Source organism: Panthera pardus, unplaced genomic scaffold, assembly GCF_024362965.1.
Source record: "Panthera pardus isolate Hobbes unplaced genomic scaffold, ASM2436296v1 HiC_scaffold_2, whole genome shotgun sequence".
NCBI classification, from domain to species: Eukaryota; Metazoa; Chordata; class Mammalia; order Carnivora; family Felidae; genus Panthera; species Panthera pardus.
This window is the reverse complement of record NW_026526765.1, coordinates 83,552,537-83,575,950: the sequence shown is the minus strand read 5'-3', so window position 1 is coordinate 83,575,950 and position 23,414 is coordinate 83,552,537. Positions and strand designations below refer to the sequence as shown.

The window sequence follows — 23,414 nt, the reverse complement described above, 5'->3', positions numbered from 1 at the left end:
ATGTAAGGTAGTGACTTCAAATCTCATTTGAGTCTACATTTGTAAAGCAAGATTCTGGGACTTAATCCTTCTTGTAATTAAATTATTTCTATTTTCTTATAAAATGATTTGTATAGAGGGGCACCTGGATGGCTCAGTGGTTAAGCATCCTTGATTTTGACTCAGGTTATGATCCCAGGGTTGTGGGATCAAGCTCCATGTCTGGCTCCATGCTGAGCATGAATCCTGCTTAAGATTCACTCTTTCCCTCTGCCCCTCTCCCCTGCTCGCACTTGCTTTCTCTCTAAAATAAAAAACAAAAAATATGAACAAACAAATAAAAATTATTTGTATACAAAAGTGCTCATTGAACTAGGTCCTTACAGGATATATAAGTGTGACTACAAAGGCCATTATGAAATCAGTGGGCCCTTCCTTTTCCATGAGAGTCCCAGACCAATGGGGCTCAGGTAAGAAACATGTCCAACAACGTCAGAAGTAGTCATAAGTTCTCTGAGCATATGCTTGATAAATCACAACATCCATATTATTGTGTAAAAGAGAAAATAGAAACATCCCAACATAAAAAGGGCATAGAATCTGACCTTCATGCTCAACCAGATGACATCGGTGGAATGGTGGTCAATATCCTTGGAAACATGGTAAAGCTCTAGAAACACAGGCTATTTGAACACGTTGGCCATTTGAAGTTCTTCAGGAATTGCTGAACTGTTTCAAATCTAAAACTACGATTTAGGAAAGTACAGTTCAGTACTGCAAATTATAATTAAGTAAACTAGCCAATTCAATATAATTTCCTATTAGCTCACTCACATTTTGAGATATGTTATCTGAGGCAATTATGTTGTGACACTACATTTACATGCATTTTGAAATTCTTGGTGGTGACTAAAGGAACGACTCAGATCAATTCTGCTTTCTTAATCTCTGGGGCAAGCAAAATACTCGCTGTATATAAAAGGCATAATCTCTACCCTCCCATACGAGAGAAATTTTTTCTTCTATCCCATAGGCCTGTGAAGTTTTTTCCCTCTGAGATTTTGACAGCCCATTTAACCCAACAGGTCAAGGCATAGAGCAGATTATGACTGCCATGAGTGATATTTATTGTATCCTAGAGTCTGCCAGCCAATGAAAGGAGCCCAAACAAGGAGAAATGTATAAAAACATAAAGGGTTCATGGGGCACCTGGCTGGCTCAGTCAGTTAAGCGTTGGACTCTTGATTTCAGTTCGGGTCATGATCTAGTGATTGGTGAGTTCGAGCCCCACATCTGCACTGCCATCATGGAGCCTGCTTGGGATTCTCTCTCTTCCTCTCTCTCTGCCCCTCCCCCCACCTCTCTCTCTGTCTCTATCAAAATAAAGAAGTGAACTCTAAAAAAAGAAAAAAATTGAAAAGCAAAACAAGACATAAAAGGTTCAAAAGAGAAATCATAGCTTGTTACTTAAGAGTATGGGACTCTGGGGGTGCCTGGGTGTCTCAGTCAGTTGAGCATCCAACTCTTGATTTTGGCTCAGGTCAGGATCCCAGGAAAATGGAATGGAACCCCATGTCTGACTTCACACTGAGCGTGCAGCCTACTTAAGATTCTCCCTCTCTTCTTCCCTCTGCCTCTCTGTGTCTCTGAAATAAAAAAAAGAAAAAAGAAATAAATTAAATTAAAAAGAGTATGCGACTGTGGGGGCCAACTGCCTGCCTGGCTTCCAATCCTCCTCTGAGCTACCTAGCTATGTAACTTTGGGCATGGTGCTCTGCCCCGCCATGGATTCGTTTCCTTATCAGTAAATTAGCCATAATAACACTGTCTACTTCATGGGGGGCAGGGAGTGTGAAGTGAATTAACATTTGTAAAGTGCTAGAACAATACCTGCCCATCTAAACAGTGTGTGTATATACATATATATGTATATATATGTATATATGTACATGTATATGTATATGTATATTATGTATGTATATGTATATTATATATGTATGTATATGTATGTATATGTATATATGTATGTATATGTATATTATATATGTATAATATATGTATATATATACATATATATGTATATACACACACATATATGTATGTATATATACATATACATATATATACAATAGGTATGGTATATAAGAAGGTAGGCTAGGGTATCTTCAAATCTTTGTTTCTTTCCCACTGATATATTTAGTTTATAAGAAAATGGGAGAACCTATCTAATAAATGATATATTTATGTCAGGTCCAAGAGTTCATATTAAGTTATAACATTTGTGTAAAGATTTTAGTATGAGTAAGATTTCTCTAAACAAGATTTAACTGGTAGGTGGTGGTAGTTTGTTTCTACTGTTGGTATTTTCGAAGTCTGAAGTGGGATTATCTTTAACTTGCCTTGTTGGAAAACTCTAATAGGCCAAGTTTCTGAAATGAAAGTTTTATTCCAGATTTATTGACTGGCCACAAAGTTTTACATAAAAATGTCTAGGACTTTGGGGGGTGGGGAGTGATGTAAAACATAGTACCAGAAGCCAAATTAAGAAAAGAGCAGACCGAAAGTTAAAAACAACTTTTTTTATAGAAAAACAATTTTTTTTACTGTTTATTTCTTTTTCAGAGAGAGAGAGAGAGAGAGAGAGTATGAGCAGGGGAGGGGCAAGAGAAAGAGGGAAACACAGAATCTGAAGCAAGCTCCAGGCTCCAAGCTGTTAGCACAGAGCTCAACACAGGGCTCGAAACCACAAACCACAAGATCATGACTTGAGCTGAAGTGAGACGCTTAAGCGACTGAGCCATCCAGGCACCCCAAAAACAATTTTAAAGAATCCAATTCACCTAACACTTAGGATCTGCTGATATGCTAGAACTTTCACATTTGTTATCATTTTCTACATTATTTACTAACATCTGCATTTTATGTTTTAGAAAGGCTATAAAGAGTCAGAGAGGTAAAATGACCAAAGTTGATACATTGTTGAAACTTCTTTTGGAACCGAGTTTATGTGGTTTCAACCCAGGGTTCTTCCCATTCTGTCAAAGCTTCCAAGATAAATCATCCAATCTAAAGACAAGATGTGATTTAATAGTTCAAAGGAAAGGGGACCAAAGTGGATAAAAACAAGCAAAAAATTTCCCAGGAAAAGGCTGAAAAGTGGTTAGAATGTGGGGAGGAAGAGGGGAAGAGAAAGGCCACAATGGAAAGTTGAGTAGAAGCAAGGAGGCTTAGCCAGACTAACCAGCAAGGAGACAGGAATAGTGATAAAGATGATTCCATCATTACAATAGAGGGAAACAGGCAGCAAAGGTGACACCTGATGTTGGGAGCTCAGGAGCCTTTGTAACTACAAAGGTTTTTCAGCAGAGACGTGGGTATGTCACAGACATGTGTTTAACTGGGGCACCTGGGTGGCTCATTTGGTTGAGTGTCTGACTCTTGATTTTGGCTCACTTCATGACCCTAGGGTCATGGAATCCAGCCCCGAGTGGAACCTGCTTAAGATTCTGTCTCTCTCTCTCTCTCTCTCTCTCTCTCTCTCTCCCTCTGCCCCTCTCCTAATGCATGTGCAAGCGTGCACTCTCACTCTCTCTCTAAAATGTAAAAAAAATTAAATTAAATTAAATAAAAACATGCATTTAACAACAGAATTAAAGAAAGGGAAGAAAGGTGGCCAGGAGAGCTGCTAGGAGACTGCCTAATTCAGGCAAGCTGTGATAGGTATCTGAGATTGTCTGATGGTTGTGGGATAAGAAGGACATAACATTACAGCAGTTGCCCTAAAGGCAAAATTTTAAGAACTTAATAATTATGAAGCATGAAGGAGAACAAGAAGTTAGACATGCCCTCAGGGCTTTGAGAACTTCAACAATGGGCATGCTGTTGGTAATCAAAGGAGGATTGAGCCAGGGAAGAAGAGAGGCACGCAGGTCTGGAAAAGACACAGGCAAAACCCTTGAATTGGAAGGAAATAAACATCACCAACAGGAGACGCTGAGAAACCAAACTGAGATTAATTCTAAGTTTGTTGAGCTCCACGTGATGCTGGGACACACCAATACCAATGTGCTGTGCAAACTCACCCAGTAGGATGAAAACTCGGATAAGCAGTCAGGATGAAAATATCAATGTGAGAGTTATCAACACAAAGAAAACCGTAGAAAGGGAGCTACCGGATTAAGTAGCCTAAATGACCACTGAGATGTTCTACCTCATTCCTGAGCCACCAAAAGGAGTTTCAGCTGGTGTATCTCGTGTTCTTCTATGTCTCAGTGAACGCTACAAAATGTTCAACATCTGACTTCTGGGGAGCAGGCAGGATGTGAGGGGCATTCTCATTATCTATGCATTTGCTTTTCGTTTTTTATGAAGAGTAGCCTCTATTTCACTGTTGAAACCCCTGAAAAAGGAACACATGAGAGAATTTAAATGTGCTAAGAAATTTGAAATGCTAAAAATGGCACTTTAGCATTGGCTGTGTAAGAATTTCAATGTTCCTGCCAGCTCAGATACAGGCAATTTTATCTTTAATTACCAAAATAAATGTAATTTAAAATTTTTCTTGCATACCTAAAGTCAGAAAATAAAGTGCTCTTTTAAGTATAATAAAATGCCTTGATCTTAATTGGACAAATTATAGTCCCACTAAACCTTCAACGTTGGAGGAGGGCAGCAAATAGATCTAGTCCAACTCACTTGGACGACAGACCAGGAGGTATGTTCTAAGCCACTGTTGGATGACAGCTGGGCTACATGATTACTTATACATACATCTTGTCAACAGTCCTCAAACATCACCCAAGAACCTTATTCAGTCTGCAAAGTGACCAGATTCGGTATCTTAGATTGTCATAGACCGCAGCAGTGTCCAATTCTAACATTAACCTAACTTAGGACAAAAACCAAGTCTTGGAAAATTCTGTTTCATTGGAAAAGTTTGCTATAGAAAATGCAGATCTGTTCTCTGAAGTCCACAGGAGAATCATCAGAGGTAGTCAGAGCAACTGAACTACAGGGAATTGTGGTCCCCTTTCCCTCACATCTGGTATGGATTTATCATAATGAAAAAAAAAAAAAGAAATCATTTAAATTAGGCATGTGGATTTGTGCCTTGACCTTGTTAAGTGAAAAGTAGGTGTTACCCCCATGAATTTCTATGAAATTGGTAGTAAATGTGTAAAAGTCAAGCCCCCCTACAGCAGATTAAGAAGCCATGTGTTTGAAAGGATAGAAACACCAAATGCTAGTACGTTCATACATGGAATATATAGATACAAGTTCGGTAATATAGTACAGATTTGAACTTGGTTCTTCATTTTTTTTTTTTTTTGATATAGCAAAAATATGTGGAAAAGGTAGAAGATAAGTGAGGGTAAAATTAAAGGAATACTTCACCAGATTGCCTAGTTCTAGATGACCACGAAGACCAGACATTATAAATATGAATGTAGCATAAAGGAGATGAGATTAAGAACAAATGCTTTTCTTAAGAAGGGTTTGCCATGAAATTTGAGAAATTCTGTGATTATTTTTTTATCCTAGGAAAGAGTACTTTATGTCACTCGAGCTTTAAAAGTTAAAATTAAACTGCTGGACTTTTAAAATAGAGTTTCTTGGGGCACCTGGGAGGCTCAGTCAGTTCAGCATCCTGGATTTCAGCTCAGGTCATGATCTCGTGGTTCATGAGTTCTGTCCTCAAGTCAGGCTCTGTGCTGACAGTACCAAGCCTGCTTGGGATTCTCTCTCTCCCTCTGTCTCTCTCTGCCCCTCCCCGACTCATTCGCTCTCTCTCTCAAAAATAAATAGACTTAAAAACAATTTTAATAGAGTTTTTTTTATCACTTTCTTTAGCTCAGTAATTTCAGATTTTTCTCCCTTCCCACTTTTGGCCAACCCAGCCCTTTATTCCTATGTTGGATGGGGGCTTTGTGTGATAATAGAGAGTAGCCAGAATGAATGTCTCTGACCTCCACTCCCAGATTGTTTTATGCAGAAAAGCCGCATGAATATTGCCTTCGCCTTCTTCAGCATTTTTTTTTTTTCCTCCTTGAAGTTTACAGGTTCACAGCCAGGGCCTGGCTCTTATTACAGGTTTTAAAATGAAGTCTATACAGTGAAAAGGACTCTGTTTTTATTTCTTTGGAATTATTGGCTTTCAAAGCCTTTGAATTCCCTGCAGATAATTACTGTTTTGGCCCATGATTTCTCTGATATTTGATGCCTCTGAGAGGAATAAATTACCTATCTAACAAGGAGGGTTAATTGGTGGTTGTGAGCCAGTGTATGTGCCCTTTGTATTATTTTGTAAGGGCCCCGCAAACTCTGACCATCTGAAACATCTGATTGTTTTAAACCATCTCCTCCAGTACAACTTGTGGTTTGGATTCTTGACTACTGGAAACTAAAAGAAGTAGGAAAGCGTTGTAGCAGCTTCGTGTGTTTTCAACGTTAAGCGTTCTTTTGTTTTTTTGTGACATTTGTACCCCCTCAAGGTGATTACGTTTCTTTCCAGTATTCCGAATAAGAACTATGTAAACCTAAGATACCTGTGCCTAGATCCGATCTCATAAAACCTCCCAGAGTTCAAACTTAGAGCTGCAGTTCCCATAAAATTCACTCTATAAGCAGTCAGACTCCCTTAGCCATTTCACAGATTCATCTCTGAGAAACTAGGCTTTTTTTGTGGTAGTATTTGTCTTATTAAACCCATGAAACTAAAAATGCCTCATTGAAGTAAAACATTAGCACCAACTTTCACAGCAAATTGTTTTGTGTGAATGAAAGCTTTTTAAGAGTGTAACTCGGCAAAATTACCCAAAAGTAGTTTAGCAAATGCCACAAAACATAACATCTGCGTATTAAAAATGCATTCTGTATGCTGCAGAAAAATCGCAGTACTGAAGCAATTTTCTAATATTTACATATTTATAACAAGTGCCTGTCATGCGAAGGCTAAGCTCACCTACCATACTTTCATGTTATGTAAAATGAAAAATGTCTCATGCTTGGGTGTTCTAATAACCATGATATTATTTTAACAATTACACTATTTAATACCGTGGATTAGTCCCTCTGATAGTGCTATTAGCTGTCACTATACTCGATAATAGGTGGCTTCATCTTTGTTATGACATGATCTTTCCTACTGTTTGTTGACCTTTCAATACAAGGGGGAGGGGACGCTCCCAGCCCCCCAAACCTTTAAGCGGCTACTGTAAAGCTGTAGTTTAATTCTCAGCTGGAATGTTTAGAAACCCTCAGTGCTAAATACCTCAGTGGACTGCTTAAACACCAACAACAGCCTTATGGGGCCTTAGTCGACCTTAAACACATCTTTTTTTGTTGAGAATATTGCATTCTGCCACAATTCTGTGGGCTAACCCTGGGCTCACATTAAATATACCAGCCTCATTGAAGCTTACTGAATTGAGTTGAGTTGTTCTTTGTTTTATTCTCTCTCGGCTTCACCCCCAACTGGGACTGGGCAGCCTTTCTTCCAGTGGAGCGTGCTTTAAAGTAACCCAAAGAAGAGAAGGAGGGGGGAGGGGGGAGAGAAACCAAAAGGTGCAGCTAAGGCCCATAATTAGTCTTGATCCTCCAAGTCTAAAATATTTTAACGCCAGGTTTCTGATTGCAGTATGGGCAAAGTGGATTTGGGAATGCAGGAAAGTAATTAGGTCTGTGCATTGAAGTGTGGAGAGCATTTAAAAGTGAATGGGTGGTTACTACATTCTTGGCAGGCTGTTTTTTATCTTTTCATGCTCTGCTGTTGTTAGAGGTGATGGGTTTATTGCAATTTTTGCACTCTGGAGGTGGCCGTGTTTTTCTTAACCTAGCCTCTTGCTCTCTATCTCAAAAACGAATCCTCATGGTGCGAGGAAGAATGAGGGAAATTTTTAAAAAATAAAAACAAGGCACATTGGCCAGATATTATGCAGTGAAGCAGAATAAGTTGGGAATGAACCTCAACATTGCAACAGGTCACTTAGAGAGATTCCGGGTTTAATTAATGACTCACTGAGCACAGGACCAACTGGAGACAATGGTCACCCCAAGGAGGAGGAAAACAGAACATATTATTCTCTAACCATGTTCCCAGCGCCATCCAAACTATCTGGGGAGAAGCTGACATCATTATGCCACGCTGAGCCCTGGTAGAGAAGATACAGACCATAAATGTCTGAAGAGTCAAAATGCATATTTTTGCTTACTTCAATCTATAGAAATGCTGCAATTCGCTCAGATCACATGTCCCTTCAGCCTAGGTCTTCATGTCTGCCAGTCAAGTAAATCATCAGTGCTAGCTTGAAAGTCATAGGAAATGTATGTGTTAAAAAAAAAAAAAAAATAGCTGGGGCGTTCAGGGCAGTGGGGGGGGGGAAGCTAAAGTAAGAATTAATATAATTTAAATGGACTCCTTTTAATTTCAAAAAAAAGTTTTGTTTTAGCTTGTAGTGAATGATACAAGAAGAGAAGCCTTGTTTCTCTTGCAAAACAGACCTATACATGAAAAAAAAAAAAAAATTGCATGAGGCAACTTGGTCCTTCCAAAAGCATTTAGTGATATCTGCTGAATTCAAAAAGGCAAAATCAGATCTAACTAATGGAGAACCAAATGAAATAACCCAAAGGTCAGTTTGGGTTTTTGTTGTGGTTGTTCTGATTCAAGGGTTGGGAGCTTTTCTGTTTGCTATCTGTTTTCACTTTAGAAACATGATGTGGAAGCGTTCGCATGGATGACTGGCCCAGTATACTTATGTCTTTGGGCAACTACTTCAACACACTCAAACTTTAGACAAATGAGTTCTTACTATGAAACACCTTTTAACTGTTGTATTCAGTGTCTTAATTAAGTGCTATTCTACCATGACCTAGTCTTCTGTAGGAGAAGTATATTTCCTTAGCCACATATGGCTTTTAGCTCATTGGATTCATCTCCATGTGTAGTGAACAAGAATGAGCACTTTGCTGTCCGACGTATTATCACTTTTGCCATGGTAGACTCAAAGAGGTTCTCTCCGCTCAGGTTTTCCCACGAAAAGATTTGTACAGCACTGACATTGCTTAGCAACCTTGTTTTAGGTCTTCTAGAAGATACAAATAAAACATATGATCTGATGCCATTATAAATGAGATTTACATCTTCATCACAGCCTGTTTATAACAGAGAAAACTTGGAAACGGCATAAATGTCTAGCAACGAGGAATCAGTTAAATAAACAATGATACATCCATACAATGAAATGCTACCCAACCATCAGGAATGATGCTGGGGAAGCATATTTAATGACCAGAGAAGATTTTAGTAAATCTTCAAATACTGTATATGGAATCTAAGTTTAAAAGGCAGGTTTAGAAGGCAATATTCATAGTATAACCATATGTGCATGTGTGTATAAAATAGGTAGTAAATTGTCACAAATTTTAACATATAATCCTGTTTAAAAAGAAAAAAGTAAGCCCATTTTTAGGAACGAGAAAAATACACCCAAATGTTAATATAGGTTCCCCCTGAGTAGTGGAATTCAGGGTGATTTTGTTTTCTTCTCTCTGCTTATCGGTATTTTCTAAAGTTTATTTAATAAATTTATAATGGGACAAGATAGTTTTGTAACAAAGAAACGATTTGTAAAAGTCATTAAAAAAAAATAGTTTACCAAACTATGGTTTTTAATTCTCCATGCAGACTTTCTAAAACACTGTTTATAATCTGTCGCTCTGAATACAAGAGGCAAACATGAAAGTAAAGTTTCTGTCCTCACCCACATCCCATATTTATTGTGGTACCTGAACATAAGCTTCATTACCCACAGCATTTACTGAAGACCTCTCTCCAGGTGCCTAACAGGCGGGAAGAGATACCAGCACTCCACAATTAAACTGTATTTCACATTTAGAGAAGCCCAAGTAGGAAATGTGTATCCCTCCCCCATCTTTCTTACATGAGGCAATGACCGATGGCTGTTCAACCTCATTCTGACCAAGCTCTACCCAGAACACGCTCTGCAGGCTTGTGCGGGCAGGCTGGGGTCATCCTCCTCCCTGACCCTCCCTGAGTCCAGAAAGCAAGGTCCACATTAGAACTCAGCTGCTTGTGTTGAGGAAACATTCCTTCCTGGATTGCCTGAGATATTCTTCGTTATGCAAATGGGAAATAAGCACTAGCATATCCAGGTCAGATGCATAATGTATATAAATAATTGCTGGGGGAAATCTGTGACTCAGTGAGCTCATCTAAAGCCAGAAGCTTAAGAAGTTTGTGTCCAGCATAGATGCTGTCATGCTGGGAGCCCATGGGAAAATCACTTAAACTCTCTGTGTTTCATCTTGAAATAGAGACGATAGGAATGTTGACCCAGGCCCCAGGGAATAGCAAAAGATTGTGAAGCACTTCAAAAATTCTTGTATCAAAGTAATCGGTGCTATTTAGGGAAAAGGTCATGAAATAATCAAAGACCTCCTGAAACCTCAATGACAACAATGTGATTGGACAAACTGTAATCTAGGCATAGTTGGAAAGGCATAACTAAACTCACGGAACCCCAAATTTACAGACATACCTAAAACATTTGCCATAGTTAATTTAGGGATTTTATGATCTTTTTCGCAGCAGACTCATAATTCTCCTGAAGCTGAACATACCAATCAGATGTTTGTGCAGATTCTCTGGCTTCACGTGGTTTCGAAGAGAATCCCACCCGGAAATGAGTTGCTGAGAAAGTTCTTGAAAGCATCACTTACTACAAACCAAATTGTATTCAGCAGGTAGAAATTAACACGTGGGCTAGACACAACCTAGGATCACAGAAACACACATGGAAGCCACAAGAGGCTGGAATATAGTGCTGTCCTATAATTATGTGGCTTTTCTGCAATAGTCACTGTGAGCTTCTGTGGCTTCCATTAGGAATCCCACTAAGAGTAACTGGCAGCAGGATGTGTCTGGTCTCCTGCCCAGCTCCGTCTGCCATTCCTGGGCACTACACCCGCCTACCATCTCTGATTTGAGACCAGACAGTGCTCAAGTTTTAGTGTGTCATGGTATTTTCTAGATGGTTTACCAAACTATATACATGGTCAAAGAAATAGGGCTCATGCGGATTTGATATCTCCCACTATTTGGGTCATGGACTCAATCACCATCTCTTGGTCTGGCGTATGCCCACATAAAAAAGACAGGAGAGGAAATTCTTGAAAAATCAGAATGGGAACAGGAGTTAACTTCATGCCTCCTGGAATTTCTAGCCTTAAACAAAATGATGCAAAACAAAACAAAAGAATGACCCCTTCCTGGATGTCTGATGCTCTGTGTTGCATTACTTAATCATCGTTTCTTTTTTTTTTTTTTTTTTTTTAATTTTTTTTTTTCAACGTTTTTTATTTTATTTTTGGGACAGAGAGAGACAGAGCATGAACGGGGGAGGGGCAGAGAGAGAGGGAGACACAGAATCAGAAACAGGCTCCAGGCTCCGAGCCATCAGCCCAGAGCCTGACGCGGGGCTCGAACTCACAGACCGCGAGATCGTGACCTGGCTGAAGTCGGACGCTTAACCGACTGCGCCACCCAGGCGCCCCTTAATCATCGTTTCTACCTAAGGTAGTGGTTTCTGATTTAGAATCAAATACCTGGGTTCAAAACCCAACTCCACTTCATAGCTAAGTGGCCTAGAGTAAATAATGTAATATTTTCTTACCTCAGTCTCCTCATCCATAAAGTGGGAGTGATAATTAACTACTGCCTAGTGTTGTAAAAGAGTTTGACAGGAGGCATGCAAGTATTTAACAGAACGTCTGACATATAGTAATTATTCAATTAATGTTAACTGCATTGTTAGCAATACTGTTGCAGCTATATCAGTAGCTAGTTTCTTTATTTAGTAACAAAGAATACTGGTACTCGGAAGATTAAGTGGCTGACAAGCCAGGATTCCATCCCAGGAAATCTGACCGCAAGATGCAGGCTGTTTGTATTCCTCTTCACTGTTTCTCTCTTTGGGAAACAAAGTCAGGGCAGTTCAGAAGGATACGCTCAAAAACCTGTTAAGGTAGTCTAACCACCCACATGCAAGGATCTCAAAACATGAGTCGAAGCATGTCGAAATATGTTCTTTTATCCTCAGCGACATTATTATGGCCTCTCTTGTGGTGAGCTCTGTGTTTGTCTCAATCCCACAGTAATCATGCTGGCCGGGATACTGATCTCAAATGAATTTCTCAGCACCAAGGGCAGAAGAGAGAGCAAAAGTGATCTTTTTTTTTTTTTTTTTTCTCTCTCCTTCTTTCTCTCTTTCTTTCAGTGGAAAATCCATGACCTCCATGACCCTCAACCCAAAACCATAGCCCAAGGCTTGGTATAGCTAAGGGTGGAGGGGTGTGGAGAGGGCAGATAATGTTAGAGAAAGACAAACTAGGAGCAGAAACAAAGGCCAGTAAACAGAGTGAAAGAAGCTTAGAAAGGGGGAGGGAGGAGGGGGGCCTGGAAGCAAAGAACAAGGCTCAGAAAAAGGACTTGGAGAAAGACTGAATAAATTGTTTGCTTGTGCTGTTTAGCAAAATCAGCTAAACTTGGCTTTCAAAAAGTTTCACACAAAATCATTTTCACTGATTATTTTTTGGCACAGAAATTTTGTAAAATTTGGAAATTCACAAAGTGACACAATTTGCTAAAAATGCCATTCAACACAATTTGATGTAAACTACAGAAATGTTATTATAATTCATTAGGAAAACTTAAAAATGTGATAGTGTCCTGAAAACTTGGATGGTTGCCACAAGAATCACTGGCAGCTAAAAACCAGCATAAGAACCAAAATGCTCAGTCTATCTATTCACAGGCAAATGTCATGTGTCTTTTATGTGGTTAGCTTCACTCTAATATCCTGGAGATACTTTGTAGCCATTTTTAGTCTTTCATTTTATTTTTTCTCAAGAGTCAAATCCTATAGCCCTTACACTTGTAGGCAATTCTGTACAGCATCCGTATGACCCATATATCAGCAAGGAAGCCATGCTCACTACTGCAACTGAGTTCTGAAGGGGTGAGTTTGGATTCTACTGCCCTGCTGTTAGAACTGTGTGTTTTCTAAGTAGGATAAAAGTGGTTGGCTTCCTGACAGAATCCGGTGCTACTGATATAATTCTGGCAGGCAAAAATACAACGAAGAAAATCCCAAATGAGCATCAGGTAGATTAGATCGAAGGCTATTGCCTCCTTTAGGGAAAGGATTTTGTCTTGACCATGTAAGCAGTGACCCTAGCAGAGAGGAAACGCTCAGTAAGTTACAGGAAAGAAGGATGGAAGGAGAATAGGGGGGAAAGAGGGAGAAGGGAAAAAGGGAAGAAAGGAAGATTCAAGTTCTAATACACAGTAAAGTGAACTTGGACAAATTGCTAACTTTTCAAAACCTGTTTCCTTGTATATAAATGAGAATAACACCCACCTCCAATATTGTATATAGTCGGGGCTTTATGGCTTACCACAGGTTTTCACCTACATTATCTATTAAATCATCATATTATTTCTATTGTTATTCCTATCATCACTGGATATGCCTATAAAATAATGCAAAACAATTTATCTTTCCTCAAAACTCCCAATCACTCCTCTGATAATTCTCCCAGTCCTACCCATGCTTTAAAGCCCTATGTCCTCCCTCCTGCCAGAGGAGCTCCTTAAAAATCCTATTTTCTAGAAGTCCCTCAGGCTTCTTCCAGACCCAGACAAAATATATCAATGTAATATGCCCAATCTTTAGTCATCTGCTTCACACTTGATACTCTGATACATACATACCAAGGTGACTGAAACTATATTAGTTACTGGCATCCATTGCCACACATCCTGAATTACAAGCTCTGAAAGAATAAAACTACATTTCCCAGGCTCCCTTGCAGCTGGAGTTCCAGGTACACTCTGGATTTGGCCAAAAATGATGTACTTGTGACAAATCTGAAACACAGGAGAGGCTATTATTCTGTGACAGTTGCACTTGACAGGCAAGCTCTGACAGTCATGCATGCGGGCAATGGCCAGGGTCCGCTTCCTCCTCACTGGCTATCAGTGTCTTGGGTGAGAGGCCAACCAGAGCAAAAGCAGCAGGTAGCCTGGGTGACACCCCTTTCCCAATAATTGCAGCAGCAGTGGGGCAACCAGAAACCAGACAGCAAGGGCAGCCCCTTAATTCCATTGTTCCAGGCCTTCCCAATGGCTTTATGAATTCATAATCCCCTGTATTAAATTCCCTTCTGCTTAAAACACCCAGAGCAGTGTCTCTTTTCTGCACTGAAGTCTGATTGATAGAGCAGTTTAATGATTAACACAAGTTACACTCACTGAGCCCATCCTCCCTACTCCCAAATCCCTGTGCTCATAACTAATTACACATTGTTCCTGCTGTGTTTTAATTCTTTATTTACATGTTTATATTTATGTCTTTTACTCTATTGTATTTCTTTATTTGCATGTACAATTTCGCCACCCTTGTTACCAAATTGGGACCTTTGGGAGTAAGGTTCCAGTGTCCCAGTCATTTTTCTAGTGCCAATGGCAACTCAATAAACTCTATGAACCTCTTTTGGATAATATGCTTGCACTCCTCTGCCTACGGGAAGGGTTGATACATGATGAACATGCATGGTAGCATTTATGCTCTAAGAAAAAGAAAGGGGGCCTTTTTAAAAATCTACATACACACACTATCTCTGTATTTATCTATTTATCTACCTGTCTATCTTCATCCATGGCTGTGTGTGCAGGCAAAATGACAGGAGTACTAATGTAATTATCCACATTACTCAGTTCTCAAAAAACTCTTAAGGAAAAAGACAAAGAGCAAAGTAGGAAACGATATTTGCAGTTGATTGTATTTGCAAGGAATTAAACTCTAATCTACAAAGAAACCATAGAATAATAATTTTAAAAAACCCTATTAAAAAAGTGAGTAATAGTTCACAGCAAAGGAAATACAAATGACTCAGGAACATATGAAACGATGCTCAAATCACTCCCACATAGAAAAAATGCAAATTAAAACTACATCAAGATACCATATTTCACTATCAGGTTGGTAAAAATCCAAAAATTTGACAACCCTTAGGGTTGGCAAGATATAGAGAAATGGGAGCAGTGATTCATTGCTGGTGGGAGTGTAAATAGGTATAATCATTCTGGAAGGCAATTTGGCAATATTTATTGAAATTACAAATGCATGTACTCTTTGACTCAGCAGTTCCAATTCTAGGAGTTTATGCTACAGATATATTCACACATGGGCAAAATCATGAATGTGCACGGTTATTTACTGCAGCAGTTCCTATAATAGCAGAAGATTGGAACAATCTAAAAGTTTGTCAATAGAGAGCTGTTTAAATAAATCATGGCACATCCAAATAATGGGATACTGTTCAGCCATAATAAAATTTTTTTTTTCCAAGAACAGAGATGCTCCATAGTACTAATATGTAAAGACATGTAAGACATACTGAGTGAGGGGAAAAATATGAAAGTGTGCACAGTGTGCTACATTTTTTTAAGTAGGGAAAGGAATAGGTGTTGACATTCGCTTATAGAAACATTTTTTAACGGAAGTTATTTATCTTGGTGTAAGGGTTGGAAACCACCAGATGGGGGACTGAGGAGAGGAAAACCTTAGGCTCACATTCACTCTTGTAAAATTCTTAAACTATGCAAATCTATTACTTGTTTTAAATATTAAGTAAATATTAAAATACAACTACTATTAAGCAACAGGAGAGTATTCCAGGGCTATTTGTCTGATTTGGTCAATTCCTGGCATCTGAAGGCACAACCCTTTCTTCACTAGAAGTTTGTAGGTCAGGAAAGACAGTCAGTGAAGTTTTAAAAGTAATTGCTTATTAAGCACTATTTTAAATATATATATATATATGTATATATATATATGTGTATATACATATATATATATATATATATATGTATATTGGAAATACATTGACATCATAGTGGTTAGAGTAGGGAAAAACACTAGAAAATATTTTCCTACCTACAAGCATTCCCATGTTAATTTTATATTTGTTTAGGGTTAATAAGCTGCTTTTTCAAAATGCAAACATGGGGTACATTTCCTGCAAGTATCTTGAAGCTCAGCATGTATTATTTCATCTGATAGTCTGTTCAAGAATAAGCTGTATCTGCTGAAGGATGGGTGTTTCCAACTGGGGGAAAGAGAAGGGTTGGGGAGAATATCCAAACCTGTAGAAAGGGAAGGACTGTATGAAAGTAGCAATGGACAGACAGCCCAGCTGCCAGAGGAGAACGGACAGGGCGGGACTTTCAGAGAGAATGGGTAAAGAAAAGGAGGTGAGAGGATAACTAATCAGAAGCCTGCTTCACATCTGCCCGGAAACTTGTTGGTGGCAACTACCTGAGTTCCACAGATAATGACCTCTCTTGCGGTCTCTCACACACAGATCCTACTTTGCCAATGCTTGAGATTATTGAAGAACATTTGCTTCTTGATCCCACAGAGACTTAGTGTCCATTCAGTCTCATGGGTTTCTCTTTCTCTGTCTGTCTTCCTTTCCTCTCCATTTCCCTTCCCCTTTCCTTTCCTCTCTTTCCATATAAAAATCTGTGCATACTTGATATATGCACCTTGATGAATTTGAAGATAAGTATACACCTGTTAAGCCATTACCACAATCTATGCCATAACCTTATCCATCACTTCCAGAAGTTTCCTCCTTACCGTCTTTAATGTACGTATGTGTGTGAGTGTGTGTGTGCAATAAGAACAATTAACATAGGATCTACTCTCTTAGCAAATCTTTACACATATAGAACAGTACTGTTAACTCTATGAACTATGCGGTACAGTAGATCTCTAGGACTTATTCACCTCATAACTAAACTTTGTCTTTTTTGACCAACATCTCAACATTTCTTCCTCCCCCAGCCTCTGGCAACCACCAAACTACTCTTTGCTTCTGAGTTTGGCTATTTTTTTTTTAACGTTTTATTTAGTTAGTTATTTTTGAGAGACAGAGAGAGATAGAGCCTGAGCGGGGGAGGGGCAGAGAGAGAGGGAGACACAGAATCCAAAGCAGGCTCCAGGTTCTGAGCTGTCAGCACAGAGACTGACACGCGGCTTGAACCTGTGAACCACGAGATCATGACCTGAGCCGAAGTTGGACGCCCAACCGACTGAGCCACCCAGGTGCCACTGGCTATTTTAAATTCCTCACTTATCTAAGTGGGTTCATAGTCTTCTAATATATACTGCATTTCGTAAGAAGACCCAGTGCTTAAGAATCGTTTTGTGAATTCTCTCTCTCTCTCTCTCATTCTCTCTCCGTTTGCCCCTCTCTCCCTCTCTCTCTCCCTCTCATTCTCAAATAAAAAAAATAAGAATTGTTTTGTGTGTGTGTTTTTTCTAACTCTAAAGTAAAATAGAGAGCTATTTAAAGAGTAGAGAATTAGGTAAAATTTTATGAAAATATGTATTTTGGATTAGGTTTGTTATCACATAAGATGTACATATATCATTTCTGAACTAGCTGCTTCACTTGAAAGCCCAGTTTCCAACTGTTCAATACTCTCACTATTAGAAATTGCTTACATTGTGACATCTGCTAAATAAAACCAATGATAGTAAATAAAATGAGTAAAATCAACTATACTGCTATCATCTTATGAATAATATATCTTTCCATTATATTATGAAAAGGCCATTGTGCCTAAGTTATCCAAACCCACAGTCATGAGGGATTAGACTTTTATTTAAATGCTTTAGGAATAACCTGTCAGTTGGGGTGCCTGGGTGGCTCAGTCAGTTGAGCGTCCGACTTCTGCTCAGGTCATGATCTCATGGTTTGTGAGTTCGGGCCCCACGTCGGGCTCTGTGCTGACAGCTCGGGGCCTGCAGCCTGCTTTGAATTCTGTGTCTCCCTCTCTTTCTCTGCCCCTCCCCTGCTCATACTCTGCCTCTCTCTGTCTCTCAAAAATAAATAAATGTTTAAAAAAAATTTTTTTTAAAAAGAATAACTTGTCAGCTCTGGTGAACAGCACAGATTCCTCTATATCACTCCAGCAGGTAGGTATTTTGCCTGGTAGTAAAGAATACATGGTGCTGGCAGGGTTGAGGTTGCCAAAGTTCTCCATGTCTGTTTCAGCACAAATTTTACCATAACTTTAAAGTGTTTCTTGTTATAGAAACTCTGTAGTGCACGTCCTGTGCACATAGAAATACTTTTCCTACTGTTAAGGTGATATGATGCAGTCATGTTGGAAATGTATTTATGTTCATTCATGTCAGATTCCCATAACAGTCTTGTTCCACAAATATACAGGTGCAGGGTGGCTGGTTGGCTGCCTGGCTGAGAAAGAGAAGGTGTGTGACAGAGGGCCCTGATGCATAGCATCGTAACATGTTAGAGAAGGAAGGGACGCAGAGATTATAGGGACCTACCCCAATTTTTGCCAATGAGGAAATTCAGTTAATAATATTATTTACAAATGCTATTTATATTCTAAACACTTTCTTTAATCAAATCACCCAGCAAAGCAGAGCCTGTTAAAAAATATATTACTACTACTAATAATTATTATTATTATTGTAGAATTATAGAATTATAGAATGGTTGCTATAGGGAAGAAACAAAGAAAAGAAATGGGTATTCTGGGGATTCCCAGGTGGCTCAGTTGGTTAAGTGTCCGACTCTAGAATTCAGCTCGAGTCATGATCTCACGGGTTGGTGAGTTCAAGCCTCACATCAGGCTCTGCACTAACAGTGTGGAGCCTGCTTGGGATTCTCTCTTTCTCCCTCTCTCTACCCCTCCCACTGTCTCTCTCTCTTTCTCTCTCTCTCTCTCTCTCAAATTAAATAAATAAATAAACTTAAAAAAAAGAAATGGGTATTCTGTAAGGGAAGAATAAGCATTTTGACAACTGGGAGATATCCATCACTTTGTGAATTTGGGAGTGGGCAGGCTTCACTCCCAGGAACAGAAACAACCATGGGACAACCTTTGCATTGTTTTGTGGAGGCAGGCAATGAACAGTCAAGGAAGCCTTGCAGCTGAGGTTATTTGGTCCCACTTGGGCGAGGATTTTCACTCAGGGATATGGACATTAATCCCCTCTGTGGACCCACCCACAGTGTTTGTTCCACACCCTTCAGCCTTCAGCCAGGCTGCCTTGTCTTTACCACATTCCAGGCAGGATGGTCATGATGAAGGATGGCTTCACTGCTGCTTCTTGAACAGAAGCGTGTGAATGAGAATCCCCAACTTAGGTTCTCAAGGCAATAACTACCTTCCTAGCAAGATTCTTTAAAAAATGAGAAGATTTTTTAGAAAGAATGTCTTCTAGCATATAATGTTGCCAAATAATTAACATATATGAAAACCAGCCTATCAATAAGGGGTTTTAATAGATCTGAATATATTGTTTGGCACTCCAAACCTGAATACTGAAATAATAATCTTTATTTCATGACATCTAATGAATTTCCTTTTTCCTTGACATACTATGACAACATAGTAACTTTATAACTACTTTTTATCTTTCGGGGCTCATGTATGGTAAAGAACAAATCACTCAGCCTACATCACAACGTATTGTAAGGAACAAAGTGATCCTATTTTCCAGGCTGGACACTGCCTCTGACTTGCCAAATGTTACTGGGCAAATATCTCATTTCTCTGAACCTTAAATTTCTAAAGTATAAAATGAGAGGTTAGGCTACATTATCTCTAATGCCTTCTGTAGTTTAAAGACTCTGATGCACTTTGGAGCCAATTCTATAAACATTTTATAAAATTATCGCTGTGATTACTATTTTCATTATTTCAAGTTGAAATCTGAATCCTAGTTGTAGGGATCATACTCAAACATTTCAATTTGGCAGTGTTCAGCTAGCCTTTAGCGGTTTATCTGGATGGGCACACATGATGGTTAAGATGTCTAAGGAAGTACACAAAGAATTCTGTGGTTGACTTTGATAAGACAAAATGCTTTCTGCAGGGTGCTATTCGGATGAACACACCAGGACACTCAGCCAAACTCATGTGAACTATCCAAACCCCTTGATTCTGCAAACTGGGTTGCAGATCTTTCGAGAACAGGCTTTCTTACAAGATTGCTGGCACTTTCTCTTCCAATCCCAGCCAGAAAAACAGTAAGAACAGCCTTTCTCATATCATTTTGGCATTTCTGGTCTTGGCCCAGGCTGGAAAATTGAAGTGTAAAAGCACTTAACTGAACATTTTAGAAGGTAAAGAAATGTTCAATTCAAGTTTAGCTCTCAAATGGACAAGTGGTTCTTCTTTTATTCACCTCATCAGAACCCTAGATGGCAAAGAAATACCATGATTTTCTCTCTGCTTTTAAAGGTATCTACTCTAAGTTCCATGTTAGAAGCAAATAAAGCCCTTTTATGTGCCTCTGTGAAGGGCTATTGCTTATGTGTTAGAATGTTGATTGGTACTCTCAATTCAATTATGTCTATATCAAGCTTTGAGTGAATAAATTTTTGAAGAGTTTTCATTAGAAAAAAAATGACTAATGTTTTCAAATAAAGTATATACAACTTACTAAAGTTAACTTAAGGATGAATATACATACGCAACTTATGAATAATATACACTTGCTTTGAAGTATTCCTTGTCACTGCCATATTAGCAGAGCCCTTGGTCAGATTGGTGCCATTTCTGCCTTGATTCTAATTTTTGTTTTCCTCTATTCTCATTCTGTTCTCTGCCACACACATGAGCAACCGTCACAAGCTCAACTCCAGTAATGGCCCACACCATGCAGTGACAGGCTAGGAATTTCATTTTGCAGAGATCATATGCTAATTTTGGTCGTTTTTGTCTCCAATACTAAAATTCCTCCAATCACTACCTTCAGCCTATATCCATGAGCTGATCCTACATCTGATTATTACTTTTGCTATTTATTAATTTTTAAGTTAATATGACTCTGCTATGTCAACTAGAAAACACTTGCTTCAAAATTTCTAAGACAGGAGGAAAGTCCCTGACTTTGGGATAGGCAATAATTTCTCCAGTGAACACAAAAATCAATAATCGTAAAAGAAAAAAGTGAATAAACTAGACTTCATCAAAATACAAAATCTTCAAAAGACACCATTGAGAAAATGAGAAGGCAAGCCACAAGACTGAGAGAAAAAACATTTACAAAACAAATATCTGACAAAGTACTTGTATCCAGAGTATGCAAATAATTCTTACAGCTAATAATAAGACAGATAACCCAATTAAAGACAAACAAAAAATTTGGATAGACGCTTCACAAAATGATACATATGGGTGGCCAAAAAGCATGTGAAAATGTCTTCCACATCTTTAGCCATCAGGGAAATGCAAATTAAAACCACAGTGAAAAACTACTACATTCCCACCAGAATGGCTAAAATTTTAAAAACCAACAATACCAAGTGCTGGTGCAATGTGGAGGAACTGGAACTCTTATATATTGCTGATGGGAATGCAAAGTGGTATCACAAGGTTAAACATGTACCTACAACCCAGCAATGGCACTATTAGGTAGTTAGCCGGGAGGGATGAAAGCATATGCCTGTGCAAACAATTGTACTTGATTGTTCATGGCTGCTTTACTAATGATGGCCAAAAAAACAGGAAGAAAAAATTCAAATGTCCTTCAATAAATAAGTGTATGAACCAATTGTGGTATATTTGTACAACGAAACACTACCCAGCAATAAAATAAACAAATAGAAAGGAATAAACTGTTGATGTATAGATTTCATGAATGAATCTCGAAAACACCTTGCTGATTAAGAGAAGCCAGAACAAAGATAACAAACAAAGAGACAAACAACAAAACTAGATAATGTAAAATTTCATTCATATGAAATTCCAGAGGAGAGAAAACTCACCTATAGGAATAGAAAAAAAAAAAAATTAGACTTTCCTAAAGCAGGAACGGTGGGGAAGGGGGATAGGAAGGAGGCAAGAAGAGGGGGAGACAGGAGTGTGCAGCAGGGAGCCTAACTGACTTTTGGAAACTTGGTGAGTGATGGAAAAGCTCTATATCTTGATTTTGGTCATGGCTTATAGGTGTATATATTTGTCAAAACTCAACAAACTCTACACATAAAATGCATGCATTTATACTATGTCAATTATGCTTCAGTAAAGTTGATTTAAAAGAGCACTGTGAACAAACCCAAAAGCCTAACCACAACTAAGTTTCAAAAGGTTTTATGGATCTCCCCACTTCCCACAGGAATAGAAAAACTTCCAATATGTGTGGTACAGAAAATATTTTCTTCCTGTTACTTAAAAGGCCTTTACCACATGATTGTTTCCTATTACATATCTCTCTCAGATACTGCATGAGCTAAAGTTTAAAACTATACGTTCTTCCTTGCTTCAGTTACGTGTGAATTACATATGTTATGAGGTATAGTTAAACAACCTAATAGCTTTGATCCTTAATTTCCTCATCCGTAAAATAGGAACAGATCATCTCAGAACACTTTGTGGCACCAGTTCTTTCCTTCTGGCTGTTCTCCCTTGGAGGAGACCCATAGGCAGTAGCCACAGCACCCAGCCGGAATGGCACTATCCCACTTCCGTGAGGAGTGGCAGTGATGTATGGCCACATGGTTCAACCAGCAGGCACAGAAGATCCTCAGACTCAAGGCCTGGCAAGCCAAGGCATACCACACCACCATCTGAACCCTCTAGCCCATTAATAGTTGCCCCACAATGAGGTATCACACCAAAGTGCGAGCTGGCAGGGGCTTCAGCCTGGAAGAGCTATGAGTGGCTGCCATTCACAAGAAGGTGGCACTGACCATTGGGATATCAGCAGTGGATCCAAGAAGGTGGAACAAGCCCATGCAGTCCCTGCAAGCCAATGGGCAGTGGCCCATCCTCTCTCCCAGAAAACCACTGGCCTCCAAGAAGGCAGACAGCTCAGCTGAGCTCAAATTGGCGACCTAGCTGACAGGACCAGTCATGCCCATTCAGAATGTCTATAAGAAGGAGAAAGCCAGAGTCATAGAGAGGAGGAGAACTGCAAGGTGTTTGCCAGCCTTCGCAATGCCCACGCCAATCCCCAGCCCTTTAGCATCTGGGCAAAAGGGGCCAAGAAAATTGCAGAACAGGATGTTCACAAGTACAGCTTGTGATAAAAAGAAAAAAAAAGTGGTAATAATAATATTTAACTTGTATGATCAATATCTATCCTTTGAACACTATGCTAAGCACAAAGAAGTTTATTAACGAATTTAATAATTGTCATGATTGGAGCGTCTGGGTGGCTCAGTCAGTTAAGAGTCTGACTTCGGCTCAGGTCATGATCTCACAGCTTGTGGGTTCGAGCCCCACGTCAGGCTCTGTGCTGACAGCTCAGAGCCTGGAGCCTGCTTTGGATTCCGTGTCTCCCTCTCTCTCTCTCTCTGCCCCT

General features: G+C 39.2%; 1 pseudogene; it reads left to right on the top strand.

Moving 5' to 3' along the window:
- Positions 1 to 458: 458 nt before the first annotated feature.
- Positions 459 to 23,136, top strand: LOC109254723 (60S ribosomal protein L13-like; annotated as a pseudogene).
- Positions 23,137 to 23,414: the final 278 nt, after the last annotated feature.